Source organism: Canis lupus, chromosome 32, assembly GCF_011100685.1.
Source record: "Canis lupus familiaris isolate Mischka breed German Shepherd chromosome 32, alternate assembly UU_Cfam_GSD_1.0, whole genome shotgun sequence".
In the NCBI taxonomy this organism is placed as follows: Eukaryota; Metazoa; Chordata; class Mammalia; order Carnivora; family Canidae; genus Canis; species Canis lupus.
Genome location: NC_049253.1, coordinates 16732459 through 16740369, shown reverse-complemented (window position 1 = coordinate 16740369; position 7911 = coordinate 16732459). Strand labels below are relative to the sequence as shown.

Below are 7911 nucleotides of genomic sequence, written 5' to 3'. Positions count from 1 at the left end.
ACCCTCCAGATTTGGAAGCCCACTGTCCAGTTACCAAATCATGCTTCTTAGGCTAGTTGTACTAAAACTATCTGCAGTGGGGGCAGCTTTGTGAAATGGAGATTGTCTAAAACCTCTGGGAATGTATCCTAATGATCCACATTTTTTATATACCAAAAAATTTGCATATATACCAGGAAATTTGTGAACCTGCCTGCTATGCGATTGGAAGATTTCTCAATTTCTTAAAATCGAGAACGGCAAGTAAATTAAATGATTATTTATCCTAGTGAAGAGCAGAGCCCTTAGAATCTCCAGAGGAAGTTTTCTTTAGAATAATCTTCACCCTCCAAATTCTTTTTTTTTTAAAAACGTCCTTAGTTTATTAATCCTCTCATGAAGAATCTGCACAATCACCACAGATAAAGCCACTGCAGAATCCTTACTCACTCTGTTGTCTAATCTCCAGCTCACTTTCTGCCAGCACCAACGTTGACTTTTGCAGTTTCCCTGACTTTCTTCATTTTGTTTTTGTGTTCTTTGTACTGTTTTCTTGAAGTCTTTTCTTCTCATACAGGCCATGTCTTGCAAGTCTATGTTTGGGTTCATTTTTCTTTGCATAATCCAAGGAATCATAAATCATGCCAAAGCCAGTTGTCTTATCACCACCAAAATGGATTCTGAATACAAATACAAATATGACATTTGGTGTGGTCTTGTACATTTTGGCTAGTTTTTCCCGAATTTCTGTCTTAGGTACTGTTGCCTTCCCGGGGTGAAGAACATCAATGATCATCTGTGTCCGCTGAAGCAGTCGGTTGGTCATGAACTTCCTGGTCCGGGTAGTTACTGTGTCCTTCATGATGGCGACTGAGCTTCAAGCAGCCGGGGAGCAAAAAAAAAAAAAAAAAAAGATCACTCTCCAAATTCTAATGTGCTTGGATGGGGAGACGAGAAAGTCTCTGTGTTGAATTGTGAAGTGCCTTGAGAAGATCATGTTCATTTGCCCCACACAACTTTAGGAGTGTTTCACTTTAGGAGTGTTTCAGAATTTGAACGCATCTAGGAAAATACCATGTGAGGCGTAGTTTAGAAAATATTGCTTTTTTACTAATAACAACTTTATTAAAGAAATGTTACTTTATATTTTATTTTGTAACTAACGTGCAAACAGAATAAATCAATAGCAAAATTTGTTTTGCAAAGAGTGATGCTTCATATCTTTAAAAAAATGCTATCTTTCCTAATAAACAATGCAAAAAAAAAAAAGCCTCTATTGATTGAATCAAGAAAGATTCAATCTGTGTGGCTCGGTGGCTAGGCGTCTGTCATTGGCTGGGGTCATGATCCCTGGGGTCCTGGGATCAAGTCCTGCATTGGATTCCCTGTGGGGAGCCTGCTTCTCCCACTGCTTATGTCTCTGCCTGTGTATCTGCCTCTCTCTCTCTCTGTGTCTCTGATGAATGAATAAGTTAAATCTGTGAAAAGGAAAAAAAAAGTGCAATTTTTTATACCTACCTAACTTAAGCCTTCTAATTCTTCCCATTTTTTTTGTTTTGTTTTTTGTTGTTATTGTTGTTGTTTTTACCTATTGGCTTAGTAATAAAGCCACTGTTAGTCTTTGCAATGAAAACTCAGTTCAGAGCCAGTGGAAAATGACGACTTAACATTATGCATTAACTTCCAAGGTTCCTTAGGATACAGGAATGATTGCCTGTTTCGACCACCATTGAAATGAAAATCTAAAAGTGCCTCCTAGCAGCCCCTTGGGAGAAGTGAAGTCTATAATATTCAGTAGGTTTCCTTAGAGGATCAGAGTAGGTATGTTCCTCCAAATCTCTTAGAAGGAAAAGTCTTTTATCTTCTCAATTTTTCTCAAAAAGAGTTTAGAGGAAGAAATATGATGTTTACTATAAACAAAAAATGTAGTGACAATGCATTACCATGGCTAATAAATTTAAATACACATGGTATTTCTTGGCATTATGCCATATTTTCAAGTCATTGATAGATGTATATATAGAGAGATACACAGATATAGATATATTGACTTTATATATATAAATATATATATACAAATAATATATGTAAATCAATTGATATATACACATATATGTAGAACTTGGTATCAGCAATATATGTCACCAATATTTTTGGAATTGTGACTCTCCTTGGCCATTTCTTCCTATGAAGTGCTAAGTATATCACAAAGTATTTGTAAATATTGAAGTAGCTTAAAGACATTTTTGTTTTGAGAATGTGACATTTGACAATGATATCCTAAAATAATTGAAAGCATTCAGGGTATTCAAGATAAGCAATGACTGCATGGGAAGAACTGTGCCCTGGAAATTGTTCCTCAAACTAAACATACAAAGGTGTTTCTCAGCTCATTGCTTTATCTGGACTAATAATTCAATAACAATAAATGTTGGCAAGTCCATGCAGTAAAGCCTTGGTTTGCTGTCAGTCCTGCAGCCTTACTGTAAGACTAGTGTACAGTGGAAATATATTGAAAGAGGATTTATTTCCAGGTTCTAAGGTAAAATTTACTAAATGGGCTTTAAGTAGTTGAAAGATGTGAAAGCAGATTATTTCTTGGAGAACTGTTTATACTTTTCCTATCCTTCTCTTTCTCTTCTTCCCCGTGCAGAATATTGACAGGTAAATGAGAGTTGGTGCTACATTTCAGGATCTGGGAAATGAGAGGCAGAGAGGCAATATCTAACCTATTACAGAGATATCTAGATACCTGGATGCTAACCAGGTATCTTTTCGCCTGGTCTGTAAGTTGGATTTTCTTCCTCTCAGCAGGATTTTTTATGGAGCAAAGATTTTAGTTTTGATAAAGTCTAATTTTGTTAACTTTTTCTTTTATGGACCATGCTTTACGTGTCACATGTAAGAAATCTGCATCAATCTCCACCTCCTAAAGATTTTTTCTTATATTTTCTTCTTAAAGTTTTATGGTTTTACATTTTACATTTAAATCTATGATCTGTTTTTATTTATTTATTTATTTATTTATTTATTTATTTATTTATTTATTTATCTATCTATTTAGTTAGTTAGTTAGTTAGTTAGTTATGAGGGAGACCATGTGGGGGATTTTGCAGAGGGAGATGGAGAGTCTCAAGCAGACTCTGCACTGAACCCAACTCGGGGTTTGATACCATGACCCTGAGATCATGACCCCAACATCAATCAAGAGCCAGATACTTAACCAACCAAACAATTCAGGTGCCCCAAATCTATGATTTATTTTGAATTAATTTTTGATTAAGCTGTTTTAGTTTAAGATCCCAAAGTATGTATTTGCCTACAGATGTCCAATTCCTATAGCACCATTTGTTGAAAGACTATCCTATGTCCATCAAATTGCTTTACATCTCTGACAAAAATGAGTTGGCCATTGTATTTTACTGTTGCTGTAAAAAGTCACCACAAACTTGGTGGCTTAACACAACAGCAAATTATTGTCTTATACTTCTGAAGGTCTGAAATACAGCAATAGGTCTCACTGAGCTAATTCAAGTTTGTGGGGGCTGTATTCTTTCTAGAGGTTTTAATAAAAGGCTTTTTATTTAGCCCTTCCTACCTTCTAGAGGCCACCTGCATTCATTGGTTCTTGGCCTCTTCCTCTGTCTTCAAAGCTAGCAACATAACACCTTCAAATTTATTTTTGACTTTAACTCTTCTGCCTCCCTTTTCAATTTATAAAGACCCCTGAGATTACATTGTGCTCACTTAAATAATCCAGGATAATCTTCCCTTCTAAAATCTTTAATTTAATCACACATGCAGTCTCCTTTTTTCTATATAACTTACCATATCACAGTTTTGAGGATTGAATACCCTGGTGGGAGGCCATTATTCTGTTGACTTGTGTACTATGTGGTCTATTTCTGGGTTCTCTGTTCTGTTCTATGGAACTATCTCTCTGCCAGTACTAGTCTTGATTATCTTAGCTAAATAATAAGTCTTAAAATCAAGTAGACTGATTCTCTCACTATATTCTTCTGTTTCAAAATTGAGCTTTTCTGATTCCTTTGACTATCTATATACATTTTAGAATAATCTTGTCTATATCTATGAAAAATCTTGCTGAGATTTAGAAAAAAGGAATTGTGTTAAACCTCTAAATAAATTTGAAGGAGATTTGACATCTTTAATATAATGAATCTTCTAATCCATGAACAGGGTATGTCTCTCTGTTTTATTAGATTGTCTTTGATTTCTTTTCCTTAGTATTTTGTGATTTAGCATTCAAGGACTTCACATATTTGTTAAGTTTATGACTATTTCATTCTTCATGAGCAATTGTAAATAGCATTTAATTTTGGTTTTCACGAGCACATTCCTTATATGGAGAAATACAATTAATTTTTTATGTTAATCTTATATCCAATACTCTACCAAACTTCTTAATAATTTTAAGAATCTGTTTTTGTTGCCAACTTCTTGGGGTTTTCAGGTCATCTGCAAATAGGGATAGATCTTTTTTGATTTGTATGCCTCTTATTTTCTTGCCTTTTTGCACTGGCTAGAAATTCCAGTATTGTGTTGAATAAAAGTGGTGAGATAGGAAATCCTTGTCTTCTTCTTTCTCTTAGGGTACGTTTCCCCTCTATTCCCAGTTTTCTGAGAGTTTTCATCATAAATTTGTGTTGAATATCATAAAATTATTTCTCTGCACTAATTGATATAGTCATGTGATTTTTCTTCTTCAGTTGTTACTATGATAGAATATATTAATTGATTTTTTCATGTTGGACCAGTTTTGCTTTTTGAGAAATTTGTCCATTTCATCTATATTGTCAAATTCATAGAGTTGTTGGTAGTATTCCCCTACATCCTCATTTTATAGTCATCTATGATATTTAATTTACTTACTTAGAATATATTGTTATACTATAAATATCTCCTTGGAGTATCTGAGATATGCATAATTTAGGTAATCATTCTCAAACAGGTGTCATGGAGTACCCAGAGTTGAATAGAAAAATGAAAAACTGCTTTATTCTATCTTTGGTATAGATAGCACAATTATATATGGAAAAAAGTTTGTTATAAGTCCTGACAGAAGAAAGTATTTTGCAAAAGCTTTTTAAATTACATTCTAATCCTTTGTGCAAAAAACAATTGGATTCTTTGTACAATATACAATACATATAAATTTACTTCTACCTTGTATTCCAAATATTCCAAGTAGATCAACTCAATATCTCCCTCCAAAAATCTATAACCCATCTTATTAAAGATGAAAATATATTAGTATTAACAATGATTAGGTGTAGCTATATTTTGGCTTTATAGGAATTCTAGTTCATAACAAATCACAGAGTGACATAGTTTCATGTTCTGCAGAGTTTTGATTTCTTATTATCATTTATCCTTATTTTCAGTGTAGCCTAAGGCAAAGCTGTTGCCTTGGTAGCACAAAAAGAAAATGTACACTTTTATTCTAGGCCAGAAAAGCTGAAATTTTTGTAGCTTTATACTATGTGCATTTGGATGAGTATCTCAGGATGGGGATGATGGGTATAGTGTATTCATGCTCCTGTTCACCATTCCTGTACCAATGGAGACATATCTCATTAACCAGCCAGGGCAGTCTACTCCAGAGAGTAAGGTAAAAGAATGTTAATCATTTTTACATAATCTTTCAGGTAATTAATTCCTATCTAGCCAGCTTACCTACAAGATGAAGCCCTCCAGTTGCCCTATCTTACATGCTTTATGAAGGAATAATTTAAAAATAAAAGAAAATAAAAAGCATGACACTCTGTTTCCACCAGAAACTTATAAATGGTCATTGATAGCTAGCTTTTAAACAAAGGATTATCTGGAAATGAAAGTTCCTGTTGAAGTGTGTAATACTGGACGCCTGGGTGGCTCAGCGGTTAAGCATCTGTCTTAGGTTCAGGGCGTGATCCTGGAGTTCGGGGGTCGAGTCCCACATCGGCCTCCCTGCATGGAGCCTATTTCTCCCTCTGTCTATGTCTCTGCTTCTCTCTCTCTGTCTCTCATGAATGGATGAATAAATAAATAAATAAATAAATAAATAAATAAATAAATAAATAAAAATATAAATAAATAAATACATAAAGCTTTAAAAATAAAGTATGTAATAGACTGATAGCAGAAAAATATTGGAACCACTATTTTTATAGCCATACTGAAAATTGTATGCTGCTATATTTCAAATTAACCTGTGATTCTCTATGGTTCAAAATTTATATTTTTAAATAGTAAAAGCACTGTTTTATTATTGTAATTGTTATATGATTATGACTACTATAGTATAACTTTAAAAAGGTTTATCTTAAATAGGATACTGTAGCAATCATATTTATTCACTCATTGCACAAATATTTCTTGAATGCTTAATAAATGTCAGCCACTGTTTTTGGCTCCAAAGATAACTGGGAAACAAGAAAGCCAAAGTTCTGCTCCCATGAGAGACAATAACGATAGCTAGAAATGTACAAATATTCATACATAACTATATGCAGAGTACTGAAATAGGGTGGTGAGATAAAGAACACTCAATAACTGATTTAGATTGATAGGTGAAAGGTGGCTTCTCAAAGAAGCTCATAATATGATCAGAGACATGAATTACGTAAAGAAGTCAGTTTTGTGAATTTGGGAGAGGGAAAGAACATTCCATGCAGGCAGAGCTGACCACATAATTTGTGGGGCCCCTTGCAAAAAAAAAATGTGAGACTCCTTGTTCTAAAAACAGAAAAAGGTACCATTAGATGTACTGAAATACAAAGCTTTCTCAATTCTTCTATGATCTTTCTTTGGATATGTCATAGTGTTTTTTGTTGTATCAATATTATTGATATATTATTATTCTAAGCGAAGGAAATTAAATTCCTAATTATTAGATAAATGTTACCATTCATCTTTATACTGTGTAGTGCCAATTTTAAAAGCAAAAGTAAGAATTTAACCCACAGGCATCACTTCACAGGTGGTATCATGAATATTACACAATTTTTTATTTCATAGTTTGTGTACACATGTAACTTTAACTCATACCAGAAGCCTGGTATAAAATTGACTCAATTGTTTTTCTCTGCTGTTTTTTTTTTTTTTTTTTTAATTCTTGACAGGAGTACATTCTATACATATTCTCTACTTTGAACTTACTTATAAGTAAGGAAGGACTAAATAAGATAAGCATAGGTTGGTTACCTTATTTTTCTCTTTCTTTCTATATCATGAATTTCAGTGTAGATGATTAGCTAATACTGACTGGGATGATACATGAGCAAGAAAGGTAATGGATAGGGCTCTTTGATTATTCATCTTCTTAAAACATCACTACTTCCTTTCTATTCTTGAAGCAAGTTCTGGTTCTCACTAGAAGGTGTGCCCTCTTAAAGCTGTCAGTGTCCCTGCCTACTCAGTTCTAGACATGCTTACCTTGTACTCACTTTGAGTCATCATGAACCTCTACTACACATTAAAGGTCTACCAGAATTCTGTGCTCATGGGGCATTGTCAGTGCTATATGCAAATGAGGTGGCAATGAATGATGGAAATATGGTATATATTTCCTCCGCTCACTCAAGTGTTCCACTGTGCCGCTAAATTTCACTTACAAAACACAAGTTAGAAGATAAAATTATTTAAAAATTGGAGTTAGTATCAGTAGAACATTAAACTAAGTATGAGGCCTTTTTGATAACAGGGCTTTATGTGATTGCACATAAATTTAGTGCAATCTGAATTTAGCCTTCCAGGCAGATCAAGAACTGATTTCTGAAAGCAGAAATGAACTTGTCACTTTTTAAATGAGAAAGAAGGCCATAAAACTTGGTGGGTGGAGAATGGAAGAGATGAAGTCAGTGAGGAAGCAGGTAACAGATGACATTGAGCTTTGTTTGCCAGGCTGTCTGATGTTTACTCTCATTTTGA

The 7911-nt window shown here is 34.0% G+C and overlaps 1 pseudogene; it reads right to left on the bottom strand.

The window, feature by feature from the left end:
- Positions 1–449: 449 nt before the first annotated feature.
- Positions 450–841, bottom strand: LOC100685471 (annotated as a pseudogene).
- Positions 842–7911: the final 7070 nt, after the last annotated feature.